This window comes from Arachis hypogaea, chromosome 6 (assembly GCF_003086295.3).
Source record: "Arachis hypogaea cultivar Tifrunner chromosome 6, arahy.Tifrunner.gnm2.J5K5, whole genome shotgun sequence".
Taxonomy (NCBI): Eukaryota; Viridiplantae; Streptophyta; class Magnoliopsida; order Fabales; family Fabaceae; genus Arachis; species Arachis hypogaea.
In genome coordinates, this window is record NC_092041.1 from 76,430,593 (window position 1) to 76,441,343 (window position 10,751).

The 10,751-nt window shown below is 34.7% G+C and overlaps 1 pseudogene; it reads left to right on the forward strand.

Annotated features, from left to right (window-relative positions):
- The first annotated feature begins 861 nt into the window (after nucleotides 1-861).
- Nucleotides 862-8,100, forward strand: LOC112805633 (phosphatidylinositol 4-phosphate 5-kinase 4-like; annotated as a pseudogene).
- Nucleotides 8,101-10,751: the final 2,651 nt, after the last annotated feature.

Below are 10,751 nucleotides of genomic sequence, written 5' to 3' on the forward strand. Positions count from 1 at the left end.
GACGTCGACGGCGATGGCAACGCGGTGCCTGGTACGACGGAGGAGGCTGTTCGTTTCATCAAGGAAATTTTCATGCGACCTGATTGTTGGACTGAATTCCCCTTGCCATTCCATCACGGTAATACTTCAAACTTTCCTTCCTTGCTAAGATCATGATTCTCTATCTCTCTTTCTGATTGTGAATTGTAATTGCTTGATTGATTAATTGTTTGCTTGTCCTATTAATTGACGTTTTAATCTGTTCCATAAGATACATATTAGTTTCACATAGTTCGAAGTTTCACAATTAAATGAGTCCTGAATCCTGATCAAGTTGAATTGAGCAGAGAGAAATCGCTTCATATCACACATTTTGTCATATATCTTGGAAAACCTATATATTTTGCATCTTTATGTTTCTTATGTGGTAAGCGTATATAACCTAGTTAACCTTCATGTTGTTGCTGCTCCTTCATGACAGAATTTACTGTTCTTTATACTGAAACCGCATATTAAAGCTCCACTGTTGTATATTATTATAATATTTGTAATCAACTAACCTTAGAATTATGACTGGGGGAACTCTAGGAGTAATTGCTGCGATACATATTGCAAAGACGTTATTCCATGTTGTGAAACTAGTTGACCCCTTGTCAATATAGAGTCTAAAGTGGTCATCTAATCATGTCCTTCTAGCATATCTTCAATCTCTTGTCAATATGAGCTCATGCTTAATTTACAACTATGAATAAGGTACATTAATCAGATTATTTGTATGACTTTTGAACAATTTGGTTACTTTGTTTTAACTCTTGCCTGGTTTTCTTCGGGTTATTTCATAGGCACTCTGTTGCAAGACCTGCTCCCTTAGCATCACTTTGTTTTAACTCCTTAAGTTGAACTATTTAAGGAGAAAGTGTGGACAAGATTTTCACCTGAAGGATCCAAGTACACGCCACCGTATCCATCAGCCAAATTTAAGTGGAAGGATTACTGTCCAGTAGTTTTTAGATCAGCTCCCTTAATTTGTTGTTGCCACAAAGTTATTTATCCACATTGCACAGTTCTTCAAAAAAAGTGTAATTTTGGAATGAAGACTCTTGATTTATACTAACTTGTGCATCTCACTCTAATCTCAGAGCTCTTAGGAAGCTATTCAAGGTGGTTCCAGCTAATTGCATGTTATCCATATGCAGAAATGAAGCTCTTTGTGAACTTTGCTCCCCCGGAAAAAGTGGAAGCTTCTTTTACTTGACAAATGAAGACAACTACATGATTAAGACAATGAAGAAAGCTGAAGTAAAAGTGAGTTCAATCTTGTCACAGTACACTTGCAATTAATTTCTTATAAAACATGCCAGGAAAGCATGATGTTATTTGATATTGTTATGCCGGATTTCTTTGCAGGCTCTCTTGAGAATGCTTCCTGCCTACTACACTCATTTTTGAACCTATAAAAATACAATGATAACAAAGTATTATGGTTTGCATTGTGTCAAACTAACTGGACATATCCAAAGGAAGGTACATTTCCTATAGTGAGTGTCAGCATAACAGAAACTTATCCAAAAAATGAGGCCTCATTCTTTATTTCTTTCACTTATTAAGTTGATAAAAGCTTCAGTGTGGTTGGTATTAACTAGTGCACATCTAATAGGATAACAGAACTCTCTAGTTTAACAGAACTATGAAATATGAGATATAATATTTAGAAATTGAACATAATAATACCATGTTTGATTTTCCAGGTTCGATTTATCATAATGGGAAACCTTTTCTATTTTAAATATAACACCCATAGACGTTATGATCTTAAGGGATCTTCACTTGGTTGGACAACCGATAAGCTTGAGACTGAGCTCAGTGAAACAACTATCCTTAAGGATCTTGATCTAAACTTTATATTCCGGCTGCAACCGTCTCGATTTGAAGAATTCTACAGGTGATTAATGATTTCAGCACTCAATTTATCATTTTGCCTTGGAAAGCTAGCCTGTTAAGTGGAACAATAGCTAACTCCAAATACATTTTGCAGTTTTAATTTGTTTCTTCACTGTAAGCTTATCATATCTGCATATACTTATTACCCTGTCAAATTGATAGAGACTGTGAGCTTCTAGAACAGGAGGGAATTATGGACTATAGTTTGTTAGTAGGTATTCATTTCAGACATATATCACCAGATGGGGAACTTGTTCCTTGTGGATCTGAGAATCTTATTGGTAAATTTCTTATTTCAACACTATCTCCATTTCAAAATAACTGTCAATTTGGATTAAGTGATACAATAAAAAATTATGTTTAATGTTTGTGTTCTTTAAAAATCTCGTTTACTTCAGGAAAAGCCAAAAAAGTCAAGGTTTCTATTATTATTATTAGCCAAAGATGGTTCACTATGATGCACTCCACTAGGCCTTTCCTTTTCAGAGTTTATCAAGAGATTGCAAAACATGTAAGCCTAATGGTAATTTGCTTCAAATCATTCACTTGTGTTAATCACTCTTATCTTCTTAGGCTGCTGCTGCCCTGGAGGGTGTCAGGGATCTTAATTTTTTTTGTGATTATATTCAACTTATTAGTTTATATCAACTTGAATCCATTCCATGATAATGTATATACAATAACAGAGCTATATATAGCAGAAAACTAGAGTGAGTACAATTGTTAGTACCGTTTTAGAATTATTAGTACTTGTAACACCTTAATATTCAAATCCTTATGCTCGAGTCATAAGTCAATGATATTACGGTGGTACGACTCTCAGGTGGATTTTTAATATAAAAATATAGGTAATTTCGAAAGGAGTATTAATCGAGAAGCCTGAAAAGAGTAGAAATAAAATCGCGAAGACGTATCACTCACGTTTCGATAACAAAAAGTTAAACTGTGAAGCCGAAAGCAATATACGGACAAGGCATAAAGGAGATTAAGAGATAAATAACAGATGGATATATATATATATATATATATATATATATATATATATATATATATATATATATATATATATAAACTAGAGTGAGTACAATTGTTAGTACCGTTTTAGAATTATTAGTACTTGTAACACCTTAATATTCAAATCCTTATGCTCGAGTCATAAGTCAATGATATTACGGTGGTACGACTCTCAGGTGGATTTTTAATATAAAAATATAGGTAATTTCGAAAGGAGTATTAATCGAGAAGACTGAAAAGAGTAGAAATAAAATCGCGAAGACGTATCACTCACGTTTCGATAACAAAAAGTTAAACTGTGAAGTCGAAAGCAATATACGGACAAGGCATAAAGGAGATTAAGAGATAAATAACAGATGGATATATATATATATATATATATATATATATATATATATATATATATATATATATATATATATATATATATATATAACATAAGTAAATAGCCACTAGTCGCGACCCGCAAAGTTTAGGCCGGCTAGGGTACAGTATGAAAGTAACTGACAACAGTATATCCTAATCTCTCCCAAAGGAAGCATAAGAGCCTCTATAGGCAAGTTCCAAAAGAGTACAATGCATAATATAATCCTTTCAAAGCAAAGGTGGAGAGATTCTAAGCAAAACACAAGGTAGAGAAAATAACGATCTTTGTCGTCTCTCAGACGACCCACAACTCACTTCTGAGCACCTGGACCTGTATCTGAAAAACAAGAGATATATACGGAATGAGAACCCCGGGCCCATGGGTTCCCAGCACGGTAAAAGTGCCAAATAAATACAATGCACTGCAATAAAAGCTCACTAAGCATCCTAAACTCCTTTTCACCAAGTATCCAGCCTAGATTCTCACTAATCTATAAATAGGCATCTGTCGTAAGGGGATACTAAATCTAGTTCATATCTCATATGATTCCCAGCTCGCTGACTCTCCCACAAATCAAATTCAGAATCATAAACAAAACCATCACCAGTTGTTCTGCCTCAGCAACTCTATATCAATATATCATACCATCGCCTGGAGCTAGTGAAATCACATCACTGCGTCTACCCAGGGGGCTCAAATTATCTCATTCAAAAATCATCATCATCATGCAATCGCATCATCAATTCATCTCATCGAGAACAACCCTCAACATCTACCGACACTAACATGAGGGATCTCTCAGTTGTACAAACACAAGCAATACAGACAAGTAATACACAAATAAGGTACAAGTAGAACAAGTAGCACATAATCAGGTAACATAGCATATATGATGTAGAAATCCAAAATAAATAGGCAAACCCAAACAATTCAAACATATGCAAATGATGTATGCCTACCCTATGCCTGATGATATCATCTGTCGGTTATATAGCCAACCCGACATGTCCTGGTAGCTAACCATTGAACAGAAACACCCCTTGCGGAGCAAGTAGGTTTGAGCTACAACCCCCTTGCTACTACTCGCTCAACCCAGAGCCAGTGGTACAACCACTACTGCGGCTACTACCCAGTCGGGTGTTTAAAAGCTCAACCTGGAGCGAGTGGATTCACCACTACTGCCGCTACTACCCAGGCGTCACAATCTCTGACCTGGAGCAAGTGGGACGAACCACAATCCTTGCTACTGCCCAGGTATCTTAAGCATTGACCCGGAACAAGCGGGACGAACCACAACCCTTGCTACTGCCCAGGTATCTCAAACATATATTCATTCAATCTCAATTCATATTATCAATCCTCATTGTTATCAAATCTTCAAACATTAACCTGGAGCAAGTGGGACGAACCACAACCCTTACTACTACCCAGGTATCAGAGCTACATTCATTCAAAACTCCATAATTAACTCATTTATCATAAACATCCTTTTCCGTCTCATACTCGGAGCAAGTGGACAACGCCACTGCCTACTACCCGGGGTTACACATCACATTTCAACATCTTCCATTATTATCCATTTAACACATTCATTCATTAATCATATATATATTTATACTCAGCCATAATCAATAATGGCTTTGCCGTAACCCGGCAATAACTCAGCCATCTGGCTCATGGTTCAATCAAGAACTAGCCATTTATCAATAAACATAGCCCTTCGGCTCATGGCATACACGGTACTTCCACCGTCATCCTCCATATCTCATATAATCATCGTTGATCATCATTGATCATAACTTTTCCCCTTACTTCACTCGCAAGTTACCACATCCCCTAGCTCCTTTCTCATTGCTAGGCATATCATAATGATTTAATACATAAGGGGTGAGATCGGAGGCTTAGAAGTATGACATTTAGTTTTCAAAACTCAAAAATCAACTTTGGGATGAAAACAGGGCCACGCGTACGCGTACTCCACGCGCACGCGTGGATGGCCACAAAGCTCATCGACGCGTATGCGTCATACACACGGACGTGCAGATTGAAACACAGCCAAACAATGCATACGCGTCAGCCACGCGTACGCGTGGGTGCATTAGCACCCCAGGCACAAAACTGGCACAACTCTGGCACAACTCTCGGGAAAAATGGCTGGGCATTGGGTGCAGCGCATCGACGCGCACGCGCACACCACGCGCACGTGTGGATGGTGCCTTCTTGAAGAACAACGCGTACGCGCCAAGTGCGCCTACGCGTGGAGGGTCATTCTGCTAAAAATTTTCTAAGTTAAAAGCTGCAGAATTCACAGATTCAACCCCCAATCTTCCGACGGACATAACTTTCTCATTTTAAATCGTTTTTCGCCTGTTCTTCGAACGGCATGGACATCCCGGATCCAATTTCACTTCTAAACAAGTTTGGCACAAAACGGAGATCCAGAGTCCAAGTTATGTCCCATCAAAGTATGCCCAAAAACCATGTTTTCATACAAAACCACAAGGTGCCCTTTTCAAAACAAGCCATTTTCAACCGTTTTTAAAATCAACCAAAACATGCTAGTTTCAACCCTTTTTGAAATCAATCAAAATATACCAAAATCAACATCAAGCCTCCTCAACTCATACATTAACGCTTTGCCACGATTCACAAAACCGCCATATAACCATTTTTACCCATTTCAAACAAATGGCTAAATTACAAACATATCAACATGTCGTACACCCTTCCTCATCCCAATTTCCAACAATACTATTTCCAACAGTACTATATCATACTCACTATCACGTGGTTTCACCCCCAAATCAACCTTAATAATTCCTCAAGCATATATCACAACATACATATCTCTCATGCATTATCATACCATCAAGGCATCAATAATCATGATCACATATATGACCACATAACATACCTCAACCAAAACCAAACATACCTCATCTATACAATTTCACCCAAAATTACCAATTTTCACACTTCAACTCCTCAAACCTCATTATTCAATAACCAACCCAATCATTCATATATTCATTATCTGAAATTCATCCAATCACTTGTGTCATCATACAATGCACACATCAACTTACCTTCCTTACCTCTTTCCGGCCTCCGGCCCAAAATTTACGGCCTCTGGCCCAATTTTATAATTTAAATGCATAAATCACAAATCAATACTCATTACCCAATACATCAAATTTTCAATACACCAAGCATACAAGGCCACACAATTCTCAACCCAATCATTAATTCACATTACATACCAAACTTAGCCCCAAGCCTCACCAACCATTTACACAATCCAAACTTAATCCTAGGGGCATCTAGCCTAAGAATTCTCATCACACCACACGGTACTTAAATGAAACTTAAACCGTACCTCTTGTAGCCAAATCAATTGAGCCTCTTCTTTGGAAGTCTCCACCAACCTTAGCCCCAAGCCTCACCAAAGCTCCTCAAGCAATACCAATCTCCCAATTGTGCACCAAAACCATCAAATGCACTAACATAACCAATATCACATACATACATCAACCTAGGGCTCATAAAAATGACAATTCACAAGGGTTAGAGGGTTTCTTACCTTAACCCACTGAAGTTTGTGATGAATATCACCCATGGCTCATACTAGAGCACTCCTAAACAACCAAAATCACAAGGTTTCCTCAAAACCCAAACCAAATTCGAATTTGAAGAGAAAAATGAAAACTGGGCAGAGAACAGTGGATTAATCACCAAAAACTTAGATAGAATTGTAGAGGATGAGAAGAGCAATGCGTGGCCGCAAACGGCTCGTCAATCGGAGCTCCGTAGCTTAAGTTATGGTGGTTTGAAGATCAAAGAGAGTTAGGTTTTCTCTCTTCTCTTCTCTCTTCTCTATTTCAGCACCCCAACCTCTCTTTTAGGGTAAAATGAGTTGAAATGCTCATAACTAATATTTATATATGTTGGGTCTTGGGCCCACTTAGGCCCAGTTCACTTATTTTTGTCCGTTAGTCCAATTTTGGACCAAAACCTTTAAGATTAGCGCTCTAAATTGCACTTCAAATATTTCTACCTCCCTTAATTATAATTCCTCATTTCTTAATCTTATTTACTCATAATCAATTTTCTCAACTGCAGTACCAGACAGATCTCAGCCAGTACTTCCGGTCAAAATTTCCTGCGCACTTTTACGCAGAAAACTATGTTTTCTGACTCGAAAAAATTTACTGAATCTAAATTTCATATTTAAATCATCAAATTCCAATTGCCAAATCTTCCACCCTTATTCGCTCCTACTTAACTTGTTATTTAATTAATTTCGGTTAGACCGGGTATTACAGTACTTGTATATATACTTTATTATTTTATATCAATTTGGCATTATATTTTTTTGTTATATGGATTATTATTGTTATAAATAAAAAGATCCTAGTACCACTTGATCGATATCTAATTTTAATTGAAGGCTATGACATGACTATGAATACTATTTGTTGTTTGTTTGTGTTGCGTTTTGATTTCTAAAACAAATTTAATTTATTGCAGTCTTTGAAGTTACTGTCTGTCATGGCTGTTATTCGTTTGGATTCCATAAAATAGTCCTTTAGTTGAGCTACTACCTACCAACTCTTATTAAATGTTCACTAGGTATTTAACCATTTATATAAAAGCCTTATTTCGTACTTGTTTACTTTCAGCTGTCGGGACTCTTATCCTTGTCTACCAAATTCATTCCAACTGCCATGAACCATATGAAAAAACTAGCAGACGAGGGTGCAGATAACAATACTCGCAGAAATCCACCAAAAGGCAACTGAGTTAATATGTTCAATTGCATAAGACGGCAGTGATGGATTCTTTGTAGGTTCTTGGTCTCTGCGTGCTGCAGGAAGTTGGAGAGACCGAGTTAGTGCTTCAAATTGTCAATTATTCATATTTTATGTATTGTGTATCACTTTTCCTTTTCTTTTTTATATAGAATATTCATAGAGTTTAAGTGATATAAGTATTTTTTTTCCATTTTATTTGCATCATGACACAAATTTGTACAATGATTATTGATTAATGAAAGTCTATAAAAATTTTATTTTGTGAATTTGTGAATTTAATTAAATATTTTATGTTGTAGTAATTAATTTTAGTATATTTATATTGTCTATAATATAAAATAAAAAATAGTATAATATAACTAAAAAATATTACTAAAGATCTTTTGTAACATTTTTTAAGTGTTACAAAAAATATCTACGATAACATTTTTTTAAATGTTATAAAAAATATCTACGGTAACATTTTTTTAAATGTTACATAAAATATCTATTGTAATATTTTTTAAATGTTACAAAAAATATCTATGGTAACATTTTTTTAAGTGTTACGAAAAATATCTACTGTAACATTTCTCTAAGTGTTACCAAAAAATGTCTATTGTAACATTTCTCAAAATATTACTATAGAATATCTTTTGTAATATTTTTACTAAATGTTATTAAATCTTTGAAAAAATGTTAATAAAACTCTTTACTAATATAGGTACTAAAATATTACTAATATAGATAGGTAACATTTTAATATGATTTGGTAATATTTTTTAAATATTAATAAAAATCAATTATGTAGTAGTGAATGATCAAATATCCAAAGCATATAATATTAAGTTACCTGTGGTAGAGAATATAATATATAAAATAATAGTTACAAAAATCCAACACTTGTGGACAGGAGAATATACTATCATATCGTCACTTATCATGTAGTCACTGCCAAAGAGAGAATGTTATACGTCAACAATATTGTAGTTGCAGATATATTTGCATTTACTACAAAAACACTATATAGTTGGAAAGGATAATATTTTTCTGTTAGCAGCGTTACGCACTATTGGTGTAACTTAATCTTGTAATGATAAGTCAATATGTTGTTGTAAACAGATTAGGATGTCGCTGCAAAATATTAAAAACTATATAAAAAGGGTTAATTTTATGGAAGTGTAAAATAATTTTCAACAAAAAAATCCTTTTAAATCTTAACATTTTTAGTTTAAAATAGTATTCTTTCTAATTTTTTTATTTTTTGATTAAATATAAATTATCGTGGTGTGTTATTAATTAATTTTTTATTTTAAACAAAACGTAAATAAAATTGCATAGATTCATAAATTCACATGATATTATATAGTCATTTGATTAAAGAAAAGCCTTTAAGAAATACGACGAGATCAAATCTACGTATATGAAAAAAAAATCTAAGGTAACTATTGGTCAAAGGAAAACAAATTGTCTAAATCTCTTGTCAAATACTATTCTATTAGATAGATAATGAAAAATTTAAACAATGTGAATGTTGGGATAATTAAAAAAAAAATCACCCTAACTTAAGTTAAAAAAAATTTAATTCTACCAGTGAAAATTTTAACTATCTCCTTCCATCTCTTGCTGTCACCAATTTCGAGTGCCGTACTAAAAATAAACATCTCATTTATACGAAAAATAAACAATCCATTACATTAAGAATAAATATCTCATTTGTATAAAAATAAACATCTGCATGCGTATATAAAACGAGATTCATGGAGAAGATGACGAAGAAAGAAGGAAAGGAAGAAGCAAAAACCGTCATGCTATGCGGCGTTGTGACCTTGATTTTGCGGTCGAGGCCGTAGGAGGCAAGAACGGAGTGAAGATTCTTGAACAATGCGGTGGCAGGCATGAAGGCCGGGAGGGATCCGCGACTGTTACTTCAAACAGCAGCATTGTTGAGCTTTCATGGCATATGTGGGAGCCCGCGCCGGCGTCAGCACGGTTGGCCAGGGGTTGTAACGGCGCAAGTGAGGCTACGACAGCGACAACGAAAAAAGGACCGAAGATTGAGATGATATGATGAGAATAAGAGTAACCGTCCATCTGTACTGTGAATCAGTTTAGTTGTTAATCTTAATTTTTTAAATTTTAAAATTTGAAATTACAAAATTAATTAATAATCTGATTTTTAATTAAAATTTATTTTCCTTTTTTATTCTATTCAAATTGTTCAAATTTATCATTGTTTTCCCGTAGTTTCTCTACCAAATATTATATTGTCTCTTGGCCATAACACATCACAAATCAACTTAAATGTTGAACGAACTTCAAGATTTGTGTGATCTTAGGTCATGCCTTTTTGTTCACATCAAAATCTAGTTTCTCTTTTTTTTTTTTTTTTTTTTGCAAATCCAGAGTATCTTCAACTATTTTGCCTAACTCTTTTTCTAGATGCAATCCAAAAACTACCAAAAGGCAATCAGCAAAACAAGAGTAGTGCTAGGTAGTAAAAGAAATGTATAATATAGATATAGTACAGAATAAATGCCAGTCTTATGATACGCGAGTGGAATACACCTGCTTATCAATAACATACTTATCACTCTACCTTTTTTTCTATGCCTGGAGTAAGTAATTTCATTCCCAAAATTAATTTTAGTTTTCTCTCA